Below are 22,959 nucleotides of genomic sequence, written 5' to 3' on the forward strand. Positions count from 1 at the left end.
CATCTAAACTCTACTTACTAATTAACACATGGATTCTCCATTCCCTTGTTGGTTCTTCGTCTCGAATTTTAAACTTTCCCATGAATTGTTTTAATCAACTGAAATGTGAGCATAATATCTAATGGAGATGCTGGGGATTGAACCCAGGACCTCATACATGCGAAGCATGCGCTCTACCACTGAGCTACATCCCCTGTAAAAACTAGAGAATTTACTTTTTTTTGGTGATATATATGTATGTATATTTATTTATATATTTATTTACTTACTATAGAAGAACTATGAGGAGAAAAGAATAAATAGAGACCTTCCCATAGCATACTATGACAGTCTGAAATCGATCTTGTGAGTCGCATTATACCACATTAAACAGATTCTTGTTGTTTTGAGTTTGCAAGTAGAACAGAACACGTTGACCTAGGCAGAATACCATATCACTCAATGGTGGGACGAGATAGTGGTAAAAATGAATTCGTTGCTGGCAGGATTCGAACCTGCGCGGGGGAACCCCAATGGATTTCAAGTCCATCGCCTTAAACTCTCGGCCACAACAACACGGGACTTTTAGCAGAAAATTGACTATTTGGAAAAAATAATAATTGACTAAGCGCTAGAATAGAGAATTAGAAAGAGCACATTTTTGGTTCTTCGTCTCGAATTTTAAACTTTCCCAGGAATTGTTTTAATCAACTGAAATGTGAGCATAATATCTAATGGAGATGCTGGGGATTGAACCCAGGACCTCATACATGCGAAGCATGCGCTCTACCACTGAGCTACATCCCCTGTAAAAACTAGAGAATTTACTTTTTTTTTGTGATATATATGTATGTATATTTATTTATATATTTATTCACTTACTATAGAAGAACTATGAGGAGAAAAGAATAAATAGAGACCTTCCCATGGCCTACTATGACAGTCTGAAATCGATCTTGTGAGTCGCATTATACCACATTAAACAGATCCTTGTTGTTTTGAGTTTGCAAGTAGAACAGAACACGTTGACCTAGGCAGAATACCATATCACTCAATGGTGGGACGAGATAGTGGTAAAAATGAATTCGTTGCTGGCAGGATTCGAACCTGCGCGGGGGAACCCCAATGGATTTCAAGTCCATCGCCTTAACCTCTCGGCCACAACAACACGGGACTTTCAGCAGAAAATTGACTATTTGGAAAAAATAATAATTGACTAAGCGCTAGAATAGAGAATTAGAAAGAGCACATTTGTGGAACACACTTGAATGGGTAAACATCTAAACTCTACTTACTAAACAACACATGGATTCTCCATTCCCTTGTTGGTTCTTTGTCTCGAAATTTAAACTTTCCCATGAATTGTTTTAATCAACTGAAATGTGAGCATAATATCTAATGGAGATGCTGGGGATTGAACCCAGGACCTCATACATGCAAAGCATGCGCTCTACCACTGAGCTACATCCCCTGTAAAAACTAGAGAATTTACTTTTTTTTGGTGATATATATGTATGTATATTTATTTATATATTTATTCACTTACTATAGAAGAACTATGAGGAGAAAAGAATAAATAGAGACCTTCCCAAAGCCAAAACTTACTATGACAGTCTGAAATCGATCTTGTGAGTCGCATTATACCACATTAAACAGATTCTTGTTGTTTTGAGTTTGCAAGTAGAACAGAACACGTTGACCTAGGCAGAATACCATATCACTCAATGGTGGGACGAGATAGTGGTAAAAATGAATTCGTTGCTGGCAGGATTCGAACCTACGCGGGGGAACCCCAATGGATTTCAAGTCCATCGCCCTAAACTCTCGGCCACAACAACACGGGACTTTTAGCAGAAAATTGACTATTTGGAAAAAATAATAATTGACTAAGCGCTAGAATAGAGAATTAGAAAGAGCACATTTTTGGTTCTTCGTCTCGAAATTTAAACTTTCCCATGAATTGTTTTAATCAACTGAAATGTGAGCATAATATCTAATGGAGATGCTGGGGATTGAACCCAGGACCTCATACATGCAAAGCATGCGCTCTACCACTGAGCTACATCCCCTGTAAAAACTAGAGAATTTACTTTTTTTGGTGATATATATGTATGTATATTTATTTATATATTTATTCACTTACTATAGAAGAACTATGAGGAGAAAAGAATAAATAGAGACCTTCCCAAAGCCAAAACTTACTATGACAGTCTGAAACCGATCTTGTGAGTCGCATTATACCACATTAAACAGATTCTTGTTGTTTTGAGTTTGCAAGTAGAACAGAACACGTTGACCTAGGCAGAATACCATATCACTCAATGGTGGGACGAGATAGTGGTAAAAATGAATTCGTTGCTGGCAGGATTCGAACCTGCGCGGGGGAACCCCAATGGATTTCAAGTCCATCGCCTTAACCTCTCGGCCACAACAACACGGGACTTTCAGCAGAAAATTGACTATTTGGAAAAAATAATAATTGACTAAGCGCTAGAATAGAGAATTAGAAAGAGCACATTTGTGGAACACACTTGAATGGGTAAACATCTAAACTCTACTTACTAAACAACACATGGATTCTCCATTCCCTTGTTGGTTCTTTGTCTCGAAATTTAAACTTTCCCATGAATTGTTTTAATCAACTGAAATGTGAGCATAATATCTAATGGAGATGCTGGGGATTGAACCCAGGACCTCATACATGCAAAGCATGCGCTCTACCACTGAGCTACATCCCCTGTAAAAACTAGAGAATTTACTTTTTTTTGGTGATATATATGTATGTATATTTATTTATATATTTATTCACTTACTATAGAAGAACTATGAGGAGAAAAGAATAAATAGAGACCTTCCCAAAGCCAAAACTTACTATGACGGTCTGAAATCGATCTTGTGAGTCGCATTATACCACATTAAACAGATTCTTGTTGTTTTGAGTTTGCAAGTAGAACAGAACACGTTGACCTAGGCAGAATACCATATCACTCAATGGTGGGACGAGATAATGGTAAAAATGAATTCGTTGCTGGCAGGATTCGAACCTGCGCGGGGGAACCCCAATGGATTTCAAGTCCATCGCCTTAAACTCTCGGCCACAACAACACGGGACTTTTAGCAGAAAATTGACTATTTGGAAAAAATAATAATTGACTAAGCGCTAGAATAGAGAATTAGAAAGAGCACATTTTTGGTTCTTCGTCTCGAAATTTAAACTTTCCCATGAATTGTTTTAATCAACTGAAATGTGAGCATAATATCTAATGGAGATGCTGGGGATTGAACCCAGGACCTCATACATGCAAAGCATGCGCTCTACCACTGAGCTACATCCCCTGTAAAAACTAGAGAATTTACTTTTTTTGGTGATATATATGTATGTATATTTATTTATATATTTATTCACTTACTATAGAAGAACTATGAGGAGAAAAGAATAAATAGAGACCTTCCCAAAGCCAAAACTTACTATGACAGTCTGAAACCGATCTTGTGAGTCGCATTATACCACATTAAACAGATTCTTGTTGTTTTGAGTTTGCAAGTAGAACAGAACACGTTGACCTAGGCAGAATACCATATCACTCAATGGTGGGACGAGATAGTGGTAAAAATGAATTCGTTGCTGGCAGGATTCGAACCTGCGCGGGGGAACCCCAATGGATTTCAAGTCCATCGCCTTAAACTCTCGGCCACAACAACACGGGACTTTTAGCAGAAAATTGACTATTTGGAAAAAATAATAATTGACTAAGCGCTAGAATAGAGAATTAGAAAGAGCACATTTTTGGTTCTTCGTCTCGAATTTTAAACTTTCCCATGAATTGTTTTAATCAACTGAAATGTGAGCATAATATCTAATGGAGATGCTGGGGATTGAACCCAGGACCTCATACATGCGAAGCATGCGCTCTACCACTGAGCTACATCCCCTGTAAAAACTAGAGAATTTACTTTTTTTTGGTGATATATATGTATGTATATTTATTTATATATTTATTCACTTACTATAGAAGAACTATGAGGAGAAAAGAATAAATAGAGACCTTCCCATAGCCTACTATGACAGTCTGAAATTGATCTTGTGAGTCGCATTATACTACATTAAACAGATCCTTGTTGTTTTGAGTTTGCAAGTAGAACAGAACACGTTGACCTAGGCAGAATACCATATCACTCAATGGTGGGACGAGATAGTGGTAAAAATGAATTCGTTGCTGGCAGGATTCGAACCTGCGCGGGGGAACCCCAATGGATTTCAAGTCCATCGCCTTAAACTCTCGGCCACAACAACACGGGACTTTTAGCAGAAAATTGACTATTTGGAAAAAATAATAATTGACTAAGCGCTAGAATAGAGAATTAGAAAGAGCACATTTTTGGTTCTTCGTCTCGAATTTTAAACTTTCCCATGAATTGTTTTAATCAACTGAAATGTGAGCATAATATCTAATGGAGATGCTGGGGATTGAACCCAGGACCTCATACATGCGAAGCATGCGCTCTACCACTGAGCTACATCCCCTGTAAAAACTAGAGAATTTTTTTTTTTTTGGTGATATATATGTATGTATATTTATTTATATATTTATTCACTTACTATAGAAGAACTATGAGGAGAAAAGAATAAATAGAGACCTTCCCATAGCCTACTATGACAGTCTGAAATCGATCTTGTGAGTCGCATTATACCACATTAAACAGATCCTTGTTGTTTTGAGTTTGCAAGTAGAACAGAACACGTTGACCTAGGCAGAATACCATATCACTCAATGGTGGGACGAGATAGTGGTAAAAATAAATTCGTTGCTGGCAGGATTCGAACCTGCGCGGGGGAACCCCAATGGATTTCAAGTCCATCGCCTTAACCTCTCGGCCACAACAACACGGGACTTTAAGCAGAAAATTGACTATTTGGAAAAAATAATAATTGACTAAGCGCTAGAATAGAGAATTAGAAAGAGCACATTTGTGGAACACACTTGAATGGGTAAACATCTAAACTTTACTTACTAAACAAAACATGGATTCTCCATTCCCTTGTTGGTTCTTTGTCTCGAAATTTAAACTTTCCCATGAATTGTTTTAATCAACTGAAATGTGAGCATAATATCTAATGGAGATGCTGGGGATTGAACCCAGGACCTCATACATGCAAAGCATGCGCTCTACCACTGAGCTACATCCCCTGTAAAAACTAGAGAATTTACTTTTTTTGGTGATATATATGTATGTATATTTATTTATATATTTATTCACTTACTATAGAAGAACTATGAGGAGAAAAGAATAAATAGAGACCTTCCCAAAGCCAAAACTTACTATGACAGTCTGAAACCGATCTTGTGAGTCGCATTATACCACATTAAACAGATTCTTGTTGTTTTGAGTTTGCAAGTAGAACAGAACACGTTGACCTAGGCAGAATACCATATCACTCAATGGTGGGACGAGATAGTGGTAAAAATGAATTCGTTGCTGGCAGGATTCGAACCTGCGCGGGGGAACCCCAATGGATTTCAAGTCCATCGCCTTAAACTCTAGGCCACAACAACACGGGACTTTTAGCAGAAAATTGACTATTTGGAAAAAATAATAATTGACTAAGCGCTAGAATAGAGAATTAGAAAGAGCACATTTTTGGTTCTTCGTCTCGAATTTTAAACTTTCCCATGAATTGTTTTAATCAACTGAAATGTGAGCATAATATCTAATGGAGATGCTGGGGATTGAACCCAGGACCTCATACATGCGAAGCATGCGCTCTACCACTGAGCTACATCCCCTGTAAAAACTAGAGAATTTACTTTTTTTTGGTGATATATATGTATGTATATTTATTTATATATTTATTCACTTACTATAGAAGAGTTATGAGGAGAAAAGAATAAATAGAGACCTTCCCATAGCCTACTATGACAGTCTGAAATCGATCTTGTGAGTCGCATTATACCACATTAAACAGATCCTTGTTGTTTTGAGTTTGCAAGTAGAACAGAACACGTTGACCTAGGCAGAATACCATATCACTCAATGGTGGGACGAGATAGTGGTAAAAATGAATTCGTTGCTGGCAGGATTCGAACCTGCGCGGGGGAACCCCAATGGATTTCAAGTCCATCGCCTTAAACTCTCGGCCACAACAACACGGGACTTTTAGCAGAAAATTGACTATTTGGAAAAAATAATAATTGACTAAGCGCTAGAATAGAGAATTAGAAAGAGCACATTTTTGGTTCTTCGTCTCGAATTTTAAACTTTCCCATGAATTGTTTTAATCAACTGAAATGTGAGCATAATATCTAATGGAGATGCTGGGGATTGAACCCAGGACCTCATACATGCGAAGCATGCGCTCTACCACTGAGCTACATCCCCTGTAAAAACTAGAGAATTTTTTTTTTTTTGGTGATATATATGTATGTATATTTATTTATATATTTATTCACTTACTATAGAAGAACTATGAGGAGAAAAGAATAAATAGAGACCTTCCCAAAGCCAAAACTTACTATGACAGTCTGAAACCGATCTTGTGAGTCGCATTATACCACATTAAACAGATTCTTGTTGTTTTGAGCTTGCAAGTAGAACAGAACACGTTGACCTAGGCAGAATACCATATCACTCAATGGTGGGACGAGATAGTGGTAAAAATGAATTCGTTGCTGGCAGGATTCGAACCTGCGCGGGGGAACCCCAATGGATTTCAAGTCCATCGCCTTAACCTCTCGGCCACAACAACACGGGACTTTCAGCAGAAAATTGACTATTTGGAAAAAATAATAATTGACTAAGCGCTAGAATAGAGAATTAGAAAGAGCACATTTGTGGAACACACTTGAATGGGTAAACATCTAAACTCTACTTACTAAACAACACATGGATTCTCCATTCCCTTGTTGGTTCTTTGTCTCGAAATTTAAACTTTCCCATGAATTGTTTTAATCAACTGAAATGTGAGCATAATATCTAATGGAGATGCTGGGGATTGAACCCAGGACCTCATACATGCGAAGCATGCGCTCTACCACTGAGCTACATCCCCTGTAAAAACTAGAGAATTTACTTTTTTTTGGTGATATATATGTATGTATATTTATTTATATATTTATTCACTTACTATAGAAGAACTATGAGGAGAAAAGAATAAATAGAGACCTTCCCATAGCCTACTATGACAGTCTGAAATCGATCTTGTGAGTCGCATTATACCACATTAAACAGATCCTTGTTGTTTTGAGTTTGCAAGTAGAACAGAACACGTTGACCTAGGCAGAATACCATATCACTCAATGGTGGGACGAGATAGTGGTAAAAATGAATTCGTTGCTGGCAGGATTCGAACCTGCGCGGGGGAACCCCAATGGATTTCAAGTCCATCGCCTTAAACTCTCGGCCACAACAACACGGGACTTTTAGCAGAAAATTGACTATTTGGAAAAAATAATAATTGACTAAGCGCTAGAATAGAGAATTAGAAAGAGCACATTTGTGGAACACACTTGAATGGGTAAACATCTAAACTCTACTTACTAATTAACACATGGATTCTCCATTCCCTTGTTGGTTCTTCGTCTCGAATTTTAAACTTTCCCATGAATTGTTTTAATCAACTGAAATGTGAGCATAATATCTAATGGAGATGCTGGGGATTGAACCCAGGACCTCATACATGCGAAGCATGCGCTCTACCACTGAGCTACATCCCCTGTAAAAACTAGAGAATTTACTTTTTTTTGGTGATATATATGTATGTATATTTATTTATATATTTATTTACTTACTATAGAAGAACTATGAGGAGAAAAGAATAAATAGAGACCTTCCCATAGCATACTATGACAGTCTGAAATCGATCTTGTGAGTCGCATTATACCACATTAAACAGATTCTTGTTGTTTTGAGTTTGCAAGTAGAACAGAACACGTTGACCTAGGCAGAATACCATATCACTCAATGGTGGGACGAGATAGTGGTAAAAATGAATTCGTTGCTGGCAGGATTCGAACCTGCGCGGGGGAACCCCAATGGATTTCAAGTCCATCGCCTTAAACTCTCGGCCACAACAACACGGGACTTTTAGCAGAAAATTGACTATTTGGAAAAAATAATAATTGACTAAGCGCTAGAATAGAGAATTAGAAAGAGCACATTTTTGGTTCTTCGTCTCGAATTTTAAACTTTCCCAGGAATTGTTTTAATCAACTGAAATGTGAGCATAATATCTAATGGAGATGCTGGGGATTGAACCCAGGACCTCATACATGCGAAGCATGCGCTCTACCACTGAGCTACATCCCCTGTAAAAACTAGAGAATTTACTTTTTTTTTGTGATATATATGTATGTATATTTATTTATATATTTATTCACTTACTATAGAAGAACTATGAGGAGAAAAGAATAAATAGAGACCTTCCCATGGCCTACTATGACAGTCTGAAATCGATCTTGTGAGTCGCATTATACCACATTAAACAGATCCTTGTTGTTTTGAGTTTGCAAGTAGAACAGAACACGTTGACCTAGGCAGAATACCATATCACTCAATGGTGGGACGAGATAGTGGTAAAAATGAATTCGTTGCTGGCAGGATTCGAACCTGCGCGGGGGAACCCCAATGGATTTCAAGTCCATCGCCTTAACCTCTCGGCCACAACAACACGGGACTTTCAGCAGAAAATTGACTATTTGGAAAAAATAATAATTGACTAAGCGCTAGAATAGAGAATTAGAAAGAGCACATTTGTGGAACACACTTGAATGGGTAAACATCTAAACTCTACTTACTAAACAACACATGGATTCTCCATTCCCTTGTTGGTTCTTTGTCTCGAAATTTAAACTTTCCCATGAATTGTTTTAATCAACTGAAATGTGAGCATAATATCTAATGGAGATGCTGGGGATTGAACCCAGGACCTCATACATGCAAAGCATGCGCTCTACCACTGAGCTACATCCCCTGTAAAAACTAGAGAATTTACTTTTTTTTGGTGATATATATGTATGTATATTTATTTATATATTTATTCACTTACTATAGAAGAACTATGAGGAGAAAAGAATAAATAGAGACCTTCCCAAAGCCAAAACTTACTATGACAGTCTGAAATCGATCTTGTGAGTCGCATTATACCACATTAAACAGATTCTTGTTGTTTTGAGTTTGCAAGTAGAACAGAACACGTTGACCTAGGCAGAATACCATATCACTCAATGGTGGGACGAGATAGTGGTAAAAATGAATTCGTTGCTGGCAGGATTCGAACCTACGCGGGGGAACCCCAATGGATTTCAAGTCCATCGCCCTAAACTCTCGGCCACAACAACACGGGACTTTTAGCAGAAAATTGACTATTTGGAAAAAATAATAATTGACTAAGCGCTAGAATAGAGAATTAGAAAGAGCACATTTTTGGTTCTTCGTCTCGAAATTTAAACTTTCCCATGAATTGTTTTAATCAACTGAAATGTGAGCATAATATCTAATGGAGATGCTGGGGATTGAACCCAGGACCTCATACATGCAAAGCATGCGCTCTACCACTGAGCTACATCCCCTGTAAAAACTAGAGAATTTACTTTTTTTGGTGATATATATGTATGTATATTTATTTATATATTTATTCACTTACTATAGAAGAACTATGAGGAGAAAAGAATAAATAGAGACCTTCCCAAAGCCAAAACTTACTATGACAGTCTGAAACCGATCTTGTGAGTCGCATTATACCACATTAAACAGATTCTTGTTGTTTTGAGTTTGCAAGTAGAACAGAACACGTTGACCTAGGCAGAATACCATATCACTCAATGGTGGGACGAGATAGTGGTAAAAATGAATTCGTTGCTGGCAGGATTCGAACCTGCGCGGGGGAACCCCAATGGATTTCAAGTCCATCGCCTTAACCTCTCGGCCACAACAACACGGGACTTTCAGCAGAAAATTGACTATTTGGAAAAAATAATAATTGACTAAGCGCTAGAATAGAGAATTAGAAAGAGCACATTTGTGGAACACACTTGAATGGGTAAACATCTAAACTCTACTTACTAAACAACACATGGATTCTCCATTCCCTTGTTGGTTCTTTGTCTCGAAATTTAAACTTTCCCATGAATTGTTTTAATCAACTGAAATGTGAGCATAATATCTAATGGAGATGCTGGGGATTGAACCCAGGACCTCATACATGCAAAGCATGCGCTCTACCACTGAGCTACATCCCCTGTAAAAACTAGAGAATTTACTTTTTTTTGGTGATATATATGTATGTATATTTATTTATATATTTATTCACTTACTATAGAAGAACTATGAGGAGAAAAGAATAAATAGAGACCTTCCCAAAGCCAAAACTTACTATGACGGTCTGAAATCGATCTTGTGAGTCGCATTATACCACATTAAACAGATTCTTGTTGTTTTGAGTTTGCAAGTAGAACAGAACACGTTGACCTAGGCAGAATACCATATCACTCAATGGTGGGACGAGATAATGGTAAAAATGAATTCGTTGCTGGCAGGATTCGAACCTGCGCGGGGGAACCCCAATGGATTTCAAGTCCATCGCCTTAAACTCTCGGCCACAACAACACGGGACTTTTAGCAGAAAATTGACTATTTGGAAAAAATAATAATTGACTAAGCGCTAGAATAGAGAATTAGAAAGAGCACATTTTTGGTTCTTCGTCTCGAAATTTAAACTTTCCCATGAATTGTTTTAATCAACTGAAATGTGAGCATAATATCTAATGGAGATGCTGGGGATTGAACCCAGGACCTCATACATGCAAAGCATGCGCTCTACCACTGAGCTACATCCCCTGTAAAAACTAGAGAATTTACTTTTTTTGGTGATATATATGTATGTATATTTATTTATATATTTATTCACTTACTATAGAAGAACTATGAGGAGAAAAGAATAAATAGAGACCTTCCCAAAGCCAAAACTTACTATGACAGTCTGAAACCGATCTTGTGAGTCGCATTATACCACATTAAACAGATTCTTGTTGTTTTGAGTTTGCAAGTAGAACAGAACACGTTGACCTAGGCAGAATACCATATCACTCAATGGTGGGACGAGATAGTGGTAAAAATGAATTCGTTGCTGGCAGGATTCGAACCTGCGCGGGGGAACCCCAATGGATTTCAAGTCCATCGCCTTAAACTCTCGGCCACAACAACACGGGACTTTTAGCAGAAAATTGACTATTTGGAAAAAATAATAATTGACTAAGCGCTAGAATAGAGAATTAGAAAGAGCACATTTTTGGTTCTTCGTCTCGAATTTTAAACTTTCCCATGAATTGTTTTAATCAACTGAAATGTGAGCATAATATCTAATGGAGATGCTGGGGATTGAACCCAGGACCTCATACATGCGAAGCATGCGCTCTACCACTGAGCTACATCCCCTGTAAAAACTAGAGAATTTACTTTTTTTTGGTGATATATATGTATGTATATTTATTTATATATTTATTCACTTACTATAGAAGAACTATGAGGAGAAAAGAATAAATAGAGACCTTCCCATAGCCTACTATGACAGTCTGAAATTGATCTTGTGAGTCGCATTATACTACATTAAACAGATCCTTGTTGTTTTGAGTTTGCAAGTAGAACAGAACACGTTGACCTAGGCAGAATACCATATCACTCAATGGTGGGACGAGATAGTGGTAAAAATGAATTCGTTGCTGGCAGGATTCGAACCTGCGCGGGGGAACCCCAATGGATTTCAAGTCCATCGCCTTAAACTCTCGGCCACAACAACACGGGACTTTTAGCAGAAAATTGACTATTTGGAAAAAATAATAATTGACTAAGCGCTAGAATAGAGAATTAGAAAGAGCACATTTTTGGTTCTTCGTCTCGAATTTTAAACTTTCCCATGAATTGTTTTAATCAACTGAAATGTGAGCATAATATCTAATGGAGATGCTGGGGATTGAACCCAGGACCTCATACATGCGAAGCATGCGCTCTACCACTGAGCTACATCCCCTGTAAAAACTAGAGAATTTTTTTTTTTTTGGTGATATATATGTATGTATATTTATTTATATATTTATTCACTTACTATAGAAGAACTATGAGGAGAAAAGAATAAATAGAGACCTTCCCATAGCCTACTATGACAGTCTGAAATCGATCTTGTGAGTCGCATTATACCACATTAAACAGATCCTTGTTGTTTTGAGTTTGCAAGTAGAACAGAACACGTTGACCTAGGCAGAATACCATATCACTCAATGGTGGGACGAGATAGTGGTAAAAATAAATTCGTTGCTGGCAGGATTCGAACCTGCGCGGGGGAACCCCAATGGATTTCAAGTCCATCGCCTTAACCTCTCGGCCACAACAACACGGGACTTTAAGCAGAAAATTGACTATTTGGAAAAAATAATAATTGACTAAGCGCTAGAATAGAGAATTAGAAAGAGCACATTTGTGGAACACACTTGAATGGGTAAACATCTAAACTTTACTTACTAAACAAAACATGGATTCTCCATTCCCTTGTTGGTTCTTTGTCTCGAAATTTAAACTTTCCCATGAATTGTTTTAATCAACTGAAATGTGAGCATAATATCTAATGGAGATGCTGGGGATTGAACCCAGGACCTCATACATGCAAAGCATGCGCTCTACCACTGAGCTACATCCCCTGTAAAAACTATAGAATTTACTTTTTTTGGTGATATATATGTATGTATATTTATTTATATATTTATTCACTTACTATAGAAGAACTATGAGGAGAAAAGAATAAATAGAGACCTTCCCAAAGCCAAAACTTACTATGACAGTCTGAAACCGATCTTGTGAGTCGCATTATACCACATTAAACAGATTCTTGTTGTTTTGAGTTTGCAAGTAGAACAGAACACGTTGACCTAGGCAGAATACCATATCACTCAATGGTGGGACGAGATAGTGGTAAAAATGAATTCGTTGCTGGCAGGATTCGAACCTGCGCGGGGGAACCCCAATGGATTTCAAGTCCATCGCCTTAAACTCTAGGCCACAACAACACGGGACTTTTAGCAGAAAATTGACTATTTGGAAAAAATAATAATTGACTAAGCGCTAGAATAGAGAATTAGAAAGAGCACATTTTTGGTTCTTCGTCTCGAATTTTAAACTTTCCCATGAATTGTTTTAATCAACTGAAATGTGAGCATAATATCTAATGGAGATGCTGGGGATTGAACCCAGGACCTCATACATGCGAAGCATGCGCTCTACCACTGAGCTACATCCCCTGTAAAAACTAGAGAATTTACTTTTTTTTGGTGATATATATGTATGTATATTTATTTATATATTTATTCACTTACTATAGAAGAGTTATGAGGAGAAAAGAATAAATAGAGACCTTCCCATAGCCTACTATGACAGTCTGAAATCGATCTTGTGAGTCGCATTATACCACATTAAACAGATCCTTGTTGTTTTGAGTTTGCAAGTAGAACAGAACACGTTGACCTAGGCAGAATACCATATCACTCAATGGTGGGACGAGATAGTGGTAAAAATGAATTCGTTGCTGGCAGGATTCGAACCTGCGCGGGGGAACCCCAATGGATTTCAAGTCCATCGCCTTAAACTCTCGGCCACAACAACACGGGACTTTTAGCAGAAAATTGACTATTTGGAAAAAATAATAATTGACTAAGCGCTAGAATAGAGAATTAGAAAGAGCACATTTTTGGTTCTTCGTCTCGAATTTTAAACTTTCCCATGAATTGTTTTAATCAACTGAAATGTGAGCATAATATCTAATGGAGATGCTGGGGATTGAACCCAGGACCTCATACATGCGAAGCATGCGCTCTACCACTGAGCTACATCCCCTGTAAAAACTAGAGAATTTTTTTTTTTTTGGTGATATATATGTATGTATATTTATTTATATATTTATTCACTTACTATAGAAGAACTATGAGGAGAAAAGAATAAATAGAGACCTTCCCAAAGCCAAAACTTACTATGACAGTCTGAAACCGATCTTGTGAGTCGCATTATACCACATTAAACAGATTCTTGTTGTTTTGAGCTTGCAAGTAGAACAGAACACGTTGACCTAGGCAGAATACCATATCACTCAATGGTGGGACGAGATAGTGGTAAAAATGAATTCGTTGCTGGCAGGATTCGAACCTGCGCGGGGGAACCCCAATGGATTTCAAGTCCATCGCCTTAACCTCTCGGCCACAACAACACGGGACTTTCAGCAGAAAATTGACTATTTGGAAAAAATAATAATTGACTAAGCGCTAGAATAGAGAATTAGAAAGAGCACATTTGTGGAACACACTTGAATGGGTAAACATCTAAACTCTACTTACTAAACAACACATGGATTCTCCATTCCCTTGTTGGTTCTTTGTCTCGAAATTTAAACTTTCCCATGAATTGTTTTAATCAACTGAAATGTGAGCATAATATCTAATGGAGATGCTGGGGATTGAACCCAGGACCTCATACATGCGAAGCATGCGCTCTACCACTGAGCTACATCCCCTGTAAAAACTAGAGAATTTACTTTTTTTTGGTGATATATATGTATGTATATTTATTTATATATTTATTCACTTACTATAGAAGAACTATGAGGAGAAAAGAATAAATAGAGACCTTCCCATAGCCTACTATGACAGTCTGAAATCGATCTTGTGAGTCGCATTATACCACATTAAACAGATCCTTGTTGTTTTGAGTTTGCAAGTAGAACAGAACACGTTGACCTAGGCAGAATACCATATCACTCAATGGTGGGACGAGATAGTGGTAAAAATGAATTCGTTGCTGGCAGGATTCGAACCTGCGCGGGGGAACCCCAATGGATTTCAAGTCCATCGCCTTAAACTCTCGGCCACAACAACACGGGACTTTTAGCAGAAAATTGACTATTTGGAAAAAATAATAATTGACTAAGCGCTAGAATAGAGAATTAGAAAGAGCACATTTGTGGAACACACTTGATTGGGTAAACATCTAAACTCTACTTACTAAACAACACATGGTTTCTCCTTTCCCTTGTTGGTTCTTCGTCTCAAAATTTAAACTTTCTAATGAATTGTTTTCATCAACTAAAATGTGAGCATAAGATCTAATGGAGATGCTGGGGATTGAACCCAGGACCTCATACATGCGAAGCATGCGCTCTACCACTGAGCTACATCCCCTGTAAAAACTAGAGAATTTACTTTTTTTTGGTGATATATATGTATTAGGGCTGTCAAAAATAGCGCGTTAACGGCGTTAATTAGCTGTTTGTTGTTAATTACGTCAATTTTTTTGACGCATTTCACGCATGCGCAGTGTGACAAATTATTCAGGTCCGGAAAGAACCTCTTCTTCTAGGGAATGCACTTCATCCTATACAACACATTACTGCCACCTGCAGGCATATGTCAGGCCGTCAGGTTCAGCAAGTTGTTTGCGCCAGAGACCCGCTCCCCCCCCCCCCCCCCCCCCGTTCTCGCGCAGCAGAACAGAGAAGAAGAAAAGCTCCGCCCAGCAGAGCAAGAGCAGCGCTGTTCTGAAACATGCGGAGGAAGAGAAACCAATGCGATCTAAATCCTCCCAGGTATGGGAATATTTCACACTGAAATGGGGGTGGTAGCGGATTTCTTTGCAGCGCCAGTCGTTCTAATCGCCGCGCTCGACTTCAAGGTGTAACCTTTATTATTGTTCGGTCTGAAACGGCGCGCCCAGTGACGGGTGGTGCAGCAATATTGTTGTTCGGGTGGAAATCGGGAGAAAGGTCGGTCCGGGAGATTTTCGGGGGGGGCTTTGAAACATCGGGAGGGTTGACATGTCTGGTCATGTCTGGTCATCGCAGGAGCACAAACTCACAGCAGAGTGGGATAAACTGCAGAGGCTCGAGACCCTTCTAGAGCCATGCAGGGAAATCAGTCTGTAACTTATCAAATAACATTGATTTGATTATTTTCTGGAATGAATTAAAAAATTAAATATCAATAACATATATTTATGTAAAAAATAATAATTATGATAATAATAATGATAATTATGTATCTGTGTCCTGTTATTTATCTTTAGTATGCATTTCAGAAAGAAAAAATGGTTAGGATTCAGGTGTGATTAATCATGATTAATCCACTGAAAATTCTGATTAATTTGATTAAAATTTTTAATCATTTGACACCCCTAATATGTATGTATATTTATTTATATATTTATTTACTTACTATAGAAGAACTATGAGGAGAAAAGAATAAATAGAGACCTTCCCATAGCATACTATGACAGTCTGAAATCGATCTTGTGAGTCGCATTATACCACATTAAACAGATTCTTGTTGTTTTGAGTTTGCAAGTAGAACAGAACACGTTGACCTAGGCAGAATACCATATCACTCAATGGTGGGACGAGATAGTGGTAAAATGAATTTGTTGCTGGCAGGATTCGAACCTGCGCGGGGGAACCCCAATGGATTTCAAGTCCATCGCCTTAACCTCTCGGCCACAACAACACGGGACTTTCAGCAGAAAATTGACTATTTGGAAAAAATAATAATTGACTAAGCGCTAGAATAGAGAATTAGAAAGAGCACATTTGTGGAACACACTTGATTGGGTAAACATCTAAACTCTACTTACTAAACAACACATGGTTTCTCCTTTCCCTTGTTGGTTCTTCGTCTCAAAATTTAAACTTTCTAATGAATTGTTTTAATCAACTAAAATGTGAGCATAAGATCTAATGGAGATGCTGGGGATTGAACCCAGGACCTCATACATGCGAAGCATGCGCTCTACCACTGAGCTACATCCCCTGTAAAAACTAGAGAATTTACTTTTTTTTGGTGATATATATGTATGTATATTTATTTATATATTTATTTACTTACTATAGAAGAACTATGAGGAGAAAAGAATAAATAGAGACCTTCCCAAAGCCAAAACTTACTATGACAGTCTGAAATTGATCTTGTGAGTCGCATTATACCACATTAAACAGATTCTTGTTGTTTTGAGTTTGCTAGTAGAACAGAACACGTTGACCTAGGCAGAATACCATATCACTCAATGGTGGGACGAGATAGTGGTAAAAATGAATTCGTTGCTGGCAGGATTTGCAAGTAGAACAGAACACGTTGACCTAGGCAGAATACCATATCACTCAATGGTGGGACGAGATAGTGGTAAAAATGAATTTGTTGCTGGCAGGATTCGAACCTGCGCGGGGGAACCCCAATGGATTTCAAGTCCATCGCCTTAACCTCTCGGCCACAACAACACGGGACTTTTAGCAGAAAATTGACTATTTGGAAAAAATAATAATTGACTAAGCGCTAGAATAGAGAATTAGAAAGAGCACATTTGTGGAACACACTTGATTGGGTAAAGATCTAAAGTCTACTTACTAAACAACACATGGTTTCTCCATTCCCTTGTTGGTTCTTCGTCTCGAATTTTAAACTTTCCCATGAATTGTTTTAATCAACTGAAATGTGAGCATAATATCTAATGGAGATGCTGGGGATTGAACCCAGGACCTCATACATGCGAAGCATGCGCTCTACCACTGAGCTACATCCCCTGTAAAAACTAGAGAATTTACTTTTTTTTGGTGATATATATGTATGTATATTTATTTATATATTTATTTACTTACTATAGAAGAACTTTGAGGAGAAAAGAATAAATAGAGACCTTCCCATAGCATACTATGACAGTCTGAAATCGATCTTGTGAGTCGCATTATACCACATTAAACAGATTCTTGTTGTTTTGAGTTTGCAAGTAGAACAGAACACGTTGACCTAGGCAGAATACCATATCACTCAATGGTGGGACGAGATAGTGGTAAAAATGAATTCGTTGCTGGCAGGATTCGAACCTGCGCGGGGGAACCCCAATGGATTTCAAGTCCATCGCCTTAACCTCTCGGCCACAACAACACGGGACTTTTAGCAGAAAATTGACTATTTGGAAAAAATAATAATTGACTAAGCGCTAGAATAGAGAATTAGAAAGAGCACATTTGTGGAACACACTTGATTGGGTAAACATCTAAACTCTACTTACTAAACAACACATGGTTTCTCCTTTCCCTTGTTGGTTCTTCGTCTCAAAATTTAAACTTTCTAATGAATTGTTTTCATCAACTAAAATGTGAGCATAAGATCTAATGGAGATGCTGGGGATTGAACCCAGGACCTCATTCATGCGAAGCATGCGCTCTACCACTGAGCTACATCCCCTGTAAAAACTAGAGAATTTACTTTTTTTTGGTGATATATATGTATGTATATTTATTTATATATTTATTTACTTACTATAGAAGAACTATGAGGAGAAAAGAATAAATAGAGACCTTCCCATAGCATACTATGACAGTCTGAAATCGATCTTGTGAGTCGCATTATACCACATTAAACAGATTCTTGTTGTTTTGAGTTTGCAAGTAGAACAGAACACGTTGACCTAGGCAGAATACCATATCACTCAATGGTGGGACGAGATAGTGGTAAAAATGAATTCGTTACTGGCAGGATTCGAACCTGCGCGGGGGAACCCCAATGGATTTCAAGTCCATCGCCTTAACCTCTCGGCCACAACAACACGGGACTTTCAGCAGAAAATTGACTATTTGGAAAAAATAATAATTGACTAAGCGCTAGAATAGAGAATTTGAAAGAGCACATTTGTGGAACACACTTGAATGGGTAAACATCTAAACTCTACTTACTAAACAACACATGGATTCTCCATTCCCTTGTTGGTTCTTCGTCTCGAAATTTAAACTTTCCCATGAATTGTTTTAATCAACTGAAATGTGAGCATAATATCTAATGGAGATGCTGGGGATTGAACCCAGGACCTCATACATGCGAAGCATGCGCTCTACCACTGAGCTACATCCCCTGTAAAAACTAGAGTATTTACTTTTTTTTGGTGATATATATGTATGTATATTTATTTATATATTTATTTACTTACTATAGAAGAACTATGAGGAGAAAAGAATAAATAGAGACCTTCCCATAGCATACTATGACAGTCTGAAATCGATCTTGTGAGTCGCATTATACCACATTAAACAGATTCTTGTTGTTTTGAGTTTGCAAGTAGAACAGAACACGTTGACCTAGGCAGAATACCATATCACTCAATGGTGGGACGAGATAGTGGTAAAAATGAATTCGTTGCTGGCAGGATTCGAACCTGCGCGGGGGAACCCCAATGGATTTCAAGTCCATCGCCTTAACCTCTCGGCCACAACAACACCGGACTTTTAGCAGAAAATTGACTATTTGGAAAAAAAAATAATTGACTAAGCGCTAGAATAGAGAATTAGAAAGAGCACATTTGTGGAACACACTTGAATGGGTAAACATCTAAACTCTACTTACTAAACAACACATGGTTTCTCCTTTCCCTTGTTGGTTCTTCGTCTCAAAATTTAAACTTTCTAATGAATTGTTTTCATCAACTAAAATGTGAGCATAAGATCTAATGGAGATGCTGGGGATTGAACCCAGGACCTCATACATGCGAAGCATGCGCTCTACCACTGAGCTACATCCCCTGTAAAAACTAGAGAATTTACTTTTTTTTGGTGATATATATGTATGTATATTTATTTATATATTTATTTACTTACTATAGAAGAACTATGAGGAGAAAAGAATAAATAGAGACCTTCCCAAAGCCAAAACTTACTATGACAGTCTGAAATTGATCTTGTGAGTCGCATTATACCACATTAAACAGATTCTTGTTGTTTTGAGTTTGCTAGTAGAACAGAACACGTTGACCTAGGCAGAATACCATATCACTCAATGGTGGGACGAGATAGTGGTAAAAATGAATTCGTTGCTGGCAGGATTTGCAAGTAGAACAGAACACGTTGACCTAGGCAGAATACCATATCACTCAATGGTGGGACGAGATAGTGGTAAAAATGAATTTGTTGCTGGCAGGATTCGAACCTGCGTGGGGGAACCCCAATGGATTTCAAGTCCATCGCCTTAACCTCTCGGCCACAACAACACGGGACTTTTAGCAGAAAATTGACTATTTGGAAAAAATAATAATTGACTAAGCGCTAGAATAGAGAATTAGAAAGAGCACATTTGTGGAACACACTTGATTGGGTAAAGATCTAAAGTCTACTTACTAAACAACACATGGTTTCTCCATTCCCTTGTTGGTTCTTCGTCTCGAATTTTAAACTTTCCCATGAATTGTTTTAATCAACTGAAATGTGAGCATAATATCTAATGGAGATGCTGGGGATTGAACCCAGGACCTCATACATGCGAAGCATGCGCTCTACCACTGAGCTACATCCCCTGTAAAAACTAGAGAATTTACTTTTTTTTGGTGATATATATGTATGTATATTTATTTATATATTTATTTACTTACTATAGAAGAACTTTGAGGAGAAAAGAATAAATAGAGACCTTCCCATAGCATACTATGACAGTCTGAAATCGATCTTGTGAGTCGCATTATACCACATTAAACAGATTCTTGTTGTTTTGAGTTTGCAAGTAGAACAGAACACGTTGACCTAGGCAGAATACCATATCACTCAATGGTGGGACGAGATAGTGGTAAAAATGAATTCGTTGCTGGCAGGATTCGAACCTGCGCGGGGGAACCCCAATGGATTTCAAGTCCATCGCCTTAACCTCTCGGCCACAACAACACCGGACTTTTAGCAGAAAATTGACTATTTGGAAAAAAAAATAATTGACTAAGCGCTAGAATAGAGAATTAGAAAGAGCACATTTGTGGAACACACTTGATTGGGTAAACATCTAAACTCTACTTACTAAACAACACATGGTTTCTCCTTTCCCTTGTTGGTTCTTCGTCTCAAAATTTAAACTTTCTAATGAATTGTTTTCATCAACTAAAATGTGAGCATAAGATCTAATGGAGATGCTGGGGATTGAACCCAGGACCTCATACATGCGAAGCATGCGCTCTACCACTGAGCTACATCCCCTGTAAAAACTAGAGAATTTACTTTTTTTGGTGATATATATGTATGTATATTTATTTATATATTTATTCACTTACTATAGAAGAACTATGAGGAGAAAAGAATAAATAGAGACCTTCCCAAAGCCAAAACTTACTATGACAGTCTGAAACCGATCTTGTGAGTCGCATTATACCACATTAAACAGATTCTTGTTGTTTTGAGTTTGCAAGTAGAACAGAACACGTTGACCTAGGCAGAATACCATATCACTCAATGGTGGGACGAGATAGTGGTAAAAATGAATTCGTTGCTGGCAGGATTCGAACCTGCGCGGGGGAACCCCAATGGATTTCAAGTCCATCGCCTTAAACTCTCGGCCACAACAACACGGGACTTTTAGCAGAAAATTGACTATTTGGAAAAAATAATAATTGACTAAGCGCTAGAATAGAGAATTAGAAAGAGCACATTTTTGGTTCTTCGTCTCGAATTTTAAACTTTCCCATGAATTGTTTTAATCAACTGAAATGTGAGCATAATATCTAATGGAGATGCTGGGGATTGAACCCAGGACCTCATACATGCGAAGCATGCGCTCTACCACTGAGCTACATCCCCTGTAAAAACTAGAGAATTTACTTTTTTTTGGTGATATATATGTATGTATATTTATTTATATATTTATTCACTTACTATAGAAGAACTATGAGGAGAAAAGAATAAATAGAGACCTTCCCATAGCCTACTATGACAGTCTGAAATCGATCTTGTGAGTCGCATTATACTACATTAAACAGATCCTTGTTGTTTTGAGTTTGCAAGTAGAACAGAACACGTTGACCTAGGCAGAATACCATATCACTCAATGGTGGGACGAGATAGTGGTAAAAATGAATTCGTTGCTGGCAGGATTCGAACCTGCGCGGGGGAACCCCAATGGATTTCAAGTCCATCGCCTTAAACTCTCGGCCACAACAACACGGGACTTTTAGCAGAAAATTGACTATTTGGAAAAAATAATAATTGACTAAGCGCTAGAATAGAGAATTAGAAAGAGCACATTTTTGGTTCTTCGTCTCGAATTTTAAACTTTCCCATGAATTGTTTTAATCAACTGAAATGTGAGCATAATATCTAATGGAGATGCTGGGGATTGAACCCAGGACCTCATACATGCGAAGCATGCGCTCTACCACTGAGCTACATCCCCTGTAAAAACTAGAGAATTTTTTTTTTTTTGGTGATATATATGTATGTATATTTATTTATATATTTATTCACTTACTATAGAAGAACTATGAGGAGAAAAGAATAAATAGAGACCTTCCCAAAGCCAAAACTTACTATGACAGTCTGAAACCGATCTTGTGAGTCGCATTATACCACATTAAACAGATTCTTGTTGTTTTGAGTTTGCAAGTAGAACAGAACACGTTGACCTAGGCAGAATACCATATCACTCAATGGTGGGACGAGATAGTGGTAAAAATGAATTCGTTGCTGGCAGGATTCGAACCTGCGCGGGGGAACCCCAATGGATTTCAAGTCCATCGCCTTAAACTCTAGGCCACAACAACACGGGACTTTTAGCAGAAAATTGACTATTTGGAAAAAATAATAATTGACTAAGCGCTAGAATAGAGAATTAGAAAGAGCACATTTTTGGTTCTTCGTCTCGAATTTTAAACTTTCCCATGAATTGTTTTAATCAACTGAAATGTGAGCATAATATCTAATGGAGATGCTGGGGATTGAACCCAGGACCTCATACATGCGAAGCATGCGCTCTACCACTGAGCTACATCCCCTGTAAAAACTAGAGAATTTACTTTTTTTTGGTGATATATATGTATGTATATTTATTTATATATTTATTCACTTACTATAGAAGAACTATGAGGAGAAAAGAATAAATAGAGACCTTCCCATAGCCTACTATGACAGTCTGAAATCGATCTTGTGAGTCGCATTATACTACATTAAAC

The 22,959-nt window shown here is 37.8% G+C and overlaps 69 non-coding genes across 69 annotated transcripts; all 69 read right to left on the minus strand.

The window, feature by feature from the left end:
- Window positions 1-122: 122 nt before the first annotated feature.
- Window positions 123-194, minus strand: trnaa-cgc (transfer RNA alanine (anticodon CGC)). The gene has a single exon. It is a non-coding gene; the product is annotated as a tRNA-Ala (tRNA).
- A 279-nt stretch (window positions 195-473) lies between these two features.
- trnas-uga (transfer RNA serine (anticodon UGA)) lies at window positions 474-555 on the minus strand. The gene has a single exon. It is a non-coding gene; the product is annotated as a tRNA-Ser (tRNA).
- A 159-nt stretch (window positions 556-714) lies between these two features.
- Window positions 715-786, minus strand: trnaa-cgc (transfer RNA alanine (anticodon CGC)). The gene has a single exon. It is a non-coding gene; the product is annotated as a tRNA-Ala (tRNA).
- A 279-nt stretch (window positions 787-1,065) lies between these two features.
- Window positions 1,066-1,147, minus strand: trnas-uga (transfer RNA serine (anticodon UGA)). The gene has a single exon. It is a non-coding gene; the product is annotated as a tRNA-Ser (tRNA).
- Window positions 1,148-1,378: 231 nt separating this feature from the next.
- trnaa-ugc (transfer RNA alanine (anticodon UGC)) lies at window positions 1,379-1,450 on the minus strand. Its single transcript has one exon. It is a non-coding gene; the product is annotated as a tRNA-Ala (tRNA).
- A 285-nt stretch (window positions 1,451-1,735) lies between these two features.
- On the minus strand, window positions 1,736-1,817 carry trnas-uga (transfer RNA serine (anticodon UGA)). The gene has a single exon. It is a non-coding gene; the product is annotated as a tRNA-Ser (tRNA).
- Window positions 1,818-1,976: 159 nt separating this feature from the next.
- On the minus strand, window positions 1,977-2,048 carry trnaa-ugc (transfer RNA alanine (anticodon UGC)). The gene has a single exon. It is a non-coding gene; the product is annotated as a tRNA-Ala (tRNA).
- A 284-nt stretch (window positions 2,049-2,332) lies between these two features.
- trnas-uga (transfer RNA serine (anticodon UGA)) lies at window positions 2,333-2,414 on the minus strand. The gene has a single exon. It is a non-coding gene; the product is annotated as a tRNA-Ser (tRNA).
- Window positions 2,415-2,645: 231 nt separating this feature from the next.
- Window positions 2,646-2,717, minus strand: trnaa-ugc (transfer RNA alanine (anticodon UGC)). The gene has a single exon. It is a non-coding gene; the product is annotated as a tRNA-Ala (tRNA).
- Window positions 2,718-3,002: 285 nt separating this feature from the next.
- Window positions 3,003-3,084, minus strand: trnas-uga (transfer RNA serine (anticodon UGA)). Its single transcript has one exon. It is a non-coding gene; the product is annotated as a tRNA-Ser (tRNA).
- Window positions 3,085-3,243: 159 nt separating this feature from the next.
- trnaa-ugc (transfer RNA alanine (anticodon UGC)) lies at window positions 3,244-3,315 on the minus strand. Its single transcript has one exon. It is a non-coding gene; the product is annotated as a tRNA-Ala (tRNA).
- Window positions 3,316-3,599: 284 nt separating this feature from the next.
- Window positions 3,600-3,681, minus strand: trnas-uga (transfer RNA serine (anticodon UGA)). The gene has a single exon. It is a non-coding gene; the product is annotated as a tRNA-Ser (tRNA).
- A 159-nt stretch (window positions 3,682-3,840) lies between these two features.
- trnaa-cgc (transfer RNA alanine (anticodon CGC)) lies at window positions 3,841-3,912 on the minus strand. Its single transcript has one exon. It is a non-coding gene; the product is annotated as a tRNA-Ala (tRNA).
- A 279-nt stretch (window positions 3,913-4,191) lies between these two features.
- Window positions 4,192-4,273, minus strand: trnas-uga (transfer RNA serine (anticodon UGA)). Its single transcript has one exon. It is a non-coding gene; the product is annotated as a tRNA-Ser (tRNA).
- Window positions 4,274-4,432: 159 nt separating this feature from the next.
- Window positions 4,433-4,504, minus strand: trnaa-cgc (transfer RNA alanine (anticodon CGC)). The gene has a single exon. It is a non-coding gene; the product is annotated as a tRNA-Ala (tRNA).
- A 279-nt stretch (window positions 4,505-4,783) lies between these two features.
- On the minus strand, window positions 4,784-4,865 carry trnas-uga (transfer RNA serine (anticodon UGA)). Its single transcript has one exon. It is a non-coding gene; the product is annotated as a tRNA-Ser (tRNA).
- A 231-nt stretch (window positions 4,866-5,096) lies between these two features.
- Window positions 5,097-5,168, minus strand: trnaa-ugc (transfer RNA alanine (anticodon UGC)). The gene has a single exon. It is a non-coding gene; the product is annotated as a tRNA-Ala (tRNA).
- Window positions 5,169-5,452: 284 nt separating this feature from the next.
- trnas-uga (transfer RNA serine (anticodon UGA)) lies at window positions 5,453-5,534 on the minus strand. Its single transcript has one exon. It is a non-coding gene; the product is annotated as a tRNA-Ser (tRNA).
- A 159-nt stretch (window positions 5,535-5,693) lies between these two features.
- trnaa-cgc (transfer RNA alanine (anticodon CGC)) lies at window positions 5,694-5,765 on the minus strand. Its single transcript has one exon. It is a non-coding gene; the product is annotated as a tRNA-Ala (tRNA).
- Window positions 5,766-6,044: 279 nt separating this feature from the next.
- trnas-uga (transfer RNA serine (anticodon UGA)) lies at window positions 6,045-6,126 on the minus strand. Its single transcript has one exon. It is a non-coding gene; the product is annotated as a tRNA-Ser (tRNA).
- A 159-nt stretch (window positions 6,127-6,285) lies between these two features.
- trnaa-cgc (transfer RNA alanine (anticodon CGC)) lies at window positions 6,286-6,357 on the minus strand. Its single transcript has one exon. It is a non-coding gene; the product is annotated as a tRNA-Ala (tRNA).
- A 285-nt stretch (window positions 6,358-6,642) lies between these two features.
- trnas-uga (transfer RNA serine (anticodon UGA)) lies at window positions 6,643-6,724 on the minus strand. The gene has a single exon. It is a non-coding gene; the product is annotated as a tRNA-Ser (tRNA).
- A 231-nt stretch (window positions 6,725-6,955) lies between these two features.
- trnaa-cgc (transfer RNA alanine (anticodon CGC)) lies at window positions 6,956-7,027 on the minus strand. The gene has a single exon. It is a non-coding gene; the product is annotated as a tRNA-Ala (tRNA).
- Window positions 7,028-7,306: 279 nt separating this feature from the next.
- Window positions 7,307-7,388, minus strand: trnas-uga (transfer RNA serine (anticodon UGA)). The gene has a single exon. It is a non-coding gene; the product is annotated as a tRNA-Ser (tRNA).
- A 231-nt stretch (window positions 7,389-7,619) lies between these two features.
- trnaa-cgc (transfer RNA alanine (anticodon CGC)) lies at window positions 7,620-7,691 on the minus strand. Its single transcript has one exon. It is a non-coding gene; the product is annotated as a tRNA-Ala (tRNA).
- Window positions 7,692-7,970: 279 nt separating this feature from the next.
- On the minus strand, window positions 7,971-8,052 carry trnas-uga (transfer RNA serine (anticodon UGA)). The gene has a single exon. It is a non-coding gene; the product is annotated as a tRNA-Ser (tRNA).
- A 159-nt stretch (window positions 8,053-8,211) lies between these two features.
- trnaa-cgc (transfer RNA alanine (anticodon CGC)) lies at window positions 8,212-8,283 on the minus strand. The gene has a single exon. It is a non-coding gene; the product is annotated as a tRNA-Ala (tRNA).
- Window positions 8,284-8,562: 279 nt separating this feature from the next.
- On the minus strand, window positions 8,563-8,644 carry trnas-uga (transfer RNA serine (anticodon UGA)). Its single transcript has one exon. It is a non-coding gene; the product is annotated as a tRNA-Ser (tRNA).
- Window positions 8,645-8,875: 231 nt separating this feature from the next.
- Window positions 8,876-8,947, minus strand: trnaa-ugc (transfer RNA alanine (anticodon UGC)). Its single transcript has one exon. It is a non-coding gene; the product is annotated as a tRNA-Ala (tRNA).
- A 285-nt stretch (window positions 8,948-9,232) lies between these two features.
- trnas-uga (transfer RNA serine (anticodon UGA)) lies at window positions 9,233-9,314 on the minus strand. The gene has a single exon. It is a non-coding gene; the product is annotated as a tRNA-Ser (tRNA).
- A 159-nt stretch (window positions 9,315-9,473) lies between these two features.
- On the minus strand, window positions 9,474-9,545 carry trnaa-ugc (transfer RNA alanine (anticodon UGC)). Its single transcript has one exon. It is a non-coding gene; the product is annotated as a tRNA-Ala (tRNA).
- Window positions 9,546-9,829: 284 nt separating this feature from the next.
- On the minus strand, window positions 9,830-9,911 carry trnas-uga (transfer RNA serine (anticodon UGA)). Its single transcript has one exon. It is a non-coding gene; the product is annotated as a tRNA-Ser (tRNA).
- Window positions 9,912-10,142: 231 nt separating this feature from the next.
- On the minus strand, window positions 10,143-10,214 carry trnaa-ugc (transfer RNA alanine (anticodon UGC)). Its single transcript has one exon. It is a non-coding gene; the product is annotated as a tRNA-Ala (tRNA).
- A 285-nt stretch (window positions 10,215-10,499) lies between these two features.
- trnas-uga (transfer RNA serine (anticodon UGA)) lies at window positions 10,500-10,581 on the minus strand. Its single transcript has one exon. It is a non-coding gene; the product is annotated as a tRNA-Ser (tRNA).
- A 159-nt stretch (window positions 10,582-10,740) lies between these two features.
- Window positions 10,741-10,812, minus strand: trnaa-ugc (transfer RNA alanine (anticodon UGC)). Its single transcript has one exon. It is a non-coding gene; the product is annotated as a tRNA-Ala (tRNA).
- Window positions 10,813-11,096: 284 nt separating this feature from the next.
- On the minus strand, window positions 11,097-11,178 carry trnas-uga (transfer RNA serine (anticodon UGA)). The gene has a single exon. It is a non-coding gene; the product is annotated as a tRNA-Ser (tRNA).
- A 159-nt stretch (window positions 11,179-11,337) lies between these two features.
- On the minus strand, window positions 11,338-11,409 carry trnaa-cgc (transfer RNA alanine (anticodon CGC)). Its single transcript has one exon. It is a non-coding gene; the product is annotated as a tRNA-Ala (tRNA).
- Window positions 11,410-11,688: 279 nt separating this feature from the next.
- Window positions 11,689-11,770, minus strand: trnas-uga (transfer RNA serine (anticodon UGA)). Its single transcript has one exon. It is a non-coding gene; the product is annotated as a tRNA-Ser (tRNA).
- Window positions 11,771-11,929: 159 nt separating this feature from the next.
- On the minus strand, window positions 11,930-12,001 carry trnaa-cgc (transfer RNA alanine (anticodon CGC)). The gene has a single exon. It is a non-coding gene; the product is annotated as a tRNA-Ala (tRNA).
- A 279-nt stretch (window positions 12,002-12,280) lies between these two features.
- trnas-uga (transfer RNA serine (anticodon UGA)) lies at window positions 12,281-12,362 on the minus strand. The gene has a single exon. It is a non-coding gene; the product is annotated as a tRNA-Ser (tRNA).
- A 231-nt stretch (window positions 12,363-12,593) lies between these two features.
- Window positions 12,594-12,665, minus strand: trnaa-ugc (transfer RNA alanine (anticodon UGC)). The gene has a single exon. It is a non-coding gene; the product is annotated as a tRNA-Ala (tRNA).
- A 284-nt stretch (window positions 12,666-12,949) lies between these two features.
- Window positions 12,950-13,031, minus strand: trnas-uga (transfer RNA serine (anticodon UGA)). Its single transcript has one exon. It is a non-coding gene; the product is annotated as a tRNA-Ser (tRNA).
- Window positions 13,032-13,190: 159 nt separating this feature from the next.
- trnaa-cgc (transfer RNA alanine (anticodon CGC)) lies at window positions 13,191-13,262 on the minus strand. The gene has a single exon. It is a non-coding gene; the product is annotated as a tRNA-Ala (tRNA).
- A 279-nt stretch (window positions 13,263-13,541) lies between these two features.
- Window positions 13,542-13,623, minus strand: trnas-uga (transfer RNA serine (anticodon UGA)). The gene has a single exon. It is a non-coding gene; the product is annotated as a tRNA-Ser (tRNA).
- Window positions 13,624-13,782: 159 nt separating this feature from the next.
- Window positions 13,783-13,854, minus strand: trnaa-cgc (transfer RNA alanine (anticodon CGC)). The gene has a single exon. It is a non-coding gene; the product is annotated as a tRNA-Ala (tRNA).
- Window positions 13,855-14,139: 285 nt separating this feature from the next.
- Window positions 14,140-14,221, minus strand: trnas-uga (transfer RNA serine (anticodon UGA)). Its single transcript has one exon. It is a non-coding gene; the product is annotated as a tRNA-Ser (tRNA).
- A 231-nt stretch (window positions 14,222-14,452) lies between these two features.
- On the minus strand, window positions 14,453-14,524 carry trnaa-cgc (transfer RNA alanine (anticodon CGC)). Its single transcript has one exon. It is a non-coding gene; the product is annotated as a tRNA-Ala (tRNA).
- Window positions 14,525-14,803: 279 nt separating this feature from the next.
- trnas-uga (transfer RNA serine (anticodon UGA)) lies at window positions 14,804-14,885 on the minus strand. The gene has a single exon. It is a non-coding gene; the product is annotated as a tRNA-Ser (tRNA).
- Window positions 14,886-15,116: 231 nt separating this feature from the next.
- On the minus strand, window positions 15,117-15,188 carry trnaa-cgc (transfer RNA alanine (anticodon CGC)). The gene has a single exon. It is a non-coding gene; the product is annotated as a tRNA-Ala (tRNA).
- A 1,232-nt stretch (window positions 15,189-16,420) lies between these two features.
- Window positions 16,421-16,502, minus strand: trnas-uga (transfer RNA serine (anticodon UGA)). The gene has a single exon. It is a non-coding gene; the product is annotated as a tRNA-Ser (tRNA).
- A 231-nt stretch (window positions 16,503-16,733) lies between these two features.
- On the minus strand, window positions 16,734-16,805 carry trnaa-cgc (transfer RNA alanine (anticodon CGC)). Its single transcript has one exon. It is a non-coding gene; the product is annotated as a tRNA-Ala (tRNA).
- Window positions 16,806-17,187: 382 nt separating this feature from the next.
- Window positions 17,188-17,269, minus strand: trnas-uga (transfer RNA serine (anticodon UGA)). The gene has a single exon. It is a non-coding gene; the product is annotated as a tRNA-Ser (tRNA).
- Window positions 17,270-17,500: 231 nt separating this feature from the next.
- trnaa-cgc (transfer RNA alanine (anticodon CGC)) lies at window positions 17,501-17,572 on the minus strand. Its single transcript has one exon. It is a non-coding gene; the product is annotated as a tRNA-Ala (tRNA).
- Window positions 17,573-17,851: 279 nt separating this feature from the next.
- trnas-uga (transfer RNA serine (anticodon UGA)) lies at window positions 17,852-17,933 on the minus strand. Its single transcript has one exon. It is a non-coding gene; the product is annotated as a tRNA-Ser (tRNA).
- A 231-nt stretch (window positions 17,934-18,164) lies between these two features.
- On the minus strand, window positions 18,165-18,236 carry trnaa-cgc (transfer RNA alanine (anticodon CGC)). The gene has a single exon. It is a non-coding gene; the product is annotated as a tRNA-Ala (tRNA).
- A 279-nt stretch (window positions 18,237-18,515) lies between these two features.
- On the minus strand, window positions 18,516-18,597 carry trnas-uga (transfer RNA serine (anticodon UGA)). Its single transcript has one exon. It is a non-coding gene; the product is annotated as a tRNA-Ser (tRNA).
- A 231-nt stretch (window positions 18,598-18,828) lies between these two features.
- On the minus strand, window positions 18,829-18,900 carry trnaa-cgc (transfer RNA alanine (anticodon CGC)). The gene has a single exon. It is a non-coding gene; the product is annotated as a tRNA-Ala (tRNA).
- A 279-nt stretch (window positions 18,901-19,179) lies between these two features.
- On the minus strand, window positions 19,180-19,261 carry trnas-uga (transfer RNA serine (anticodon UGA)). The gene has a single exon. It is a non-coding gene; the product is annotated as a tRNA-Ser (tRNA).
- A 231-nt stretch (window positions 19,262-19,492) lies between these two features.
- Window positions 19,493-19,564, minus strand: trnaa-cgc (transfer RNA alanine (anticodon CGC)). Its single transcript has one exon. It is a non-coding gene; the product is annotated as a tRNA-Ala (tRNA).
- Window positions 19,565-19,946: 382 nt separating this feature from the next.
- Window positions 19,947-20,028, minus strand: trnas-uga (transfer RNA serine (anticodon UGA)). Its single transcript has one exon. It is a non-coding gene; the product is annotated as a tRNA-Ser (tRNA).
- A 231-nt stretch (window positions 20,029-20,259) lies between these two features.
- On the minus strand, window positions 20,260-20,331 carry trnaa-cgc (transfer RNA alanine (anticodon CGC)). Its single transcript has one exon. It is a non-coding gene; the product is annotated as a tRNA-Ala (tRNA).
- Window positions 20,332-20,610: 279 nt separating this feature from the next.
- On the minus strand, window positions 20,611-20,692 carry trnas-uga (transfer RNA serine (anticodon UGA)). Its single transcript has one exon. It is a non-coding gene; the product is annotated as a tRNA-Ser (tRNA).
- A 231-nt stretch (window positions 20,693-20,923) lies between these two features.
- On the minus strand, window positions 20,924-20,995 carry trnaa-cgc (transfer RNA alanine (anticodon CGC)). Its single transcript has one exon. It is a non-coding gene; the product is annotated as a tRNA-Ala (tRNA).
- Window positions 20,996-21,279: 284 nt separating this feature from the next.
- On the minus strand, window positions 21,280-21,361 carry trnas-uga (transfer RNA serine (anticodon UGA)). Its single transcript has one exon. It is a non-coding gene; the product is annotated as a tRNA-Ser (tRNA).
- Window positions 21,362-21,520: 159 nt separating this feature from the next.
- On the minus strand, window positions 21,521-21,592 carry trnaa-cgc (transfer RNA alanine (anticodon CGC)). The gene has a single exon. It is a non-coding gene; the product is annotated as a tRNA-Ala (tRNA).
- Window positions 21,593-21,871: 279 nt separating this feature from the next.
- Window positions 21,872-21,953, minus strand: trnas-uga (transfer RNA serine (anticodon UGA)). Its single transcript has one exon. It is a non-coding gene; the product is annotated as a tRNA-Ser (tRNA).
- Window positions 21,954-22,112: 159 nt separating this feature from the next.
- trnaa-cgc (transfer RNA alanine (anticodon CGC)) lies at window positions 22,113-22,184 on the minus strand. The gene has a single exon. It is a non-coding gene; the product is annotated as a tRNA-Ala (tRNA).
- A 285-nt stretch (window positions 22,185-22,469) lies between these two features.
- Window positions 22,470-22,551, minus strand: trnas-uga (transfer RNA serine (anticodon UGA)). Its single transcript has one exon. It is a non-coding gene; the product is annotated as a tRNA-Ser (tRNA).
- Window positions 22,552-22,710: 159 nt separating this feature from the next.
- trnaa-cgc (transfer RNA alanine (anticodon CGC)) lies at window positions 22,711-22,782 on the minus strand. Its single transcript has one exon. It is a non-coding gene; the product is annotated as a tRNA-Ala (tRNA).
- Window positions 22,783-22,959: the final 177 nt, after the last annotated feature.

The sequence above is a fragment of the Pungitius pungitius genome, chromosome 21 (assembly GCF_949316345.1).
Source record: "Pungitius pungitius chromosome 21, fPunPun2.1, whole genome shotgun sequence".
Classification (NCBI taxonomy): domain Eukaryota; kingdom Metazoa; phylum Chordata; class Actinopteri; order Perciformes; family Gasterosteidae; genus Pungitius; species Pungitius pungitius.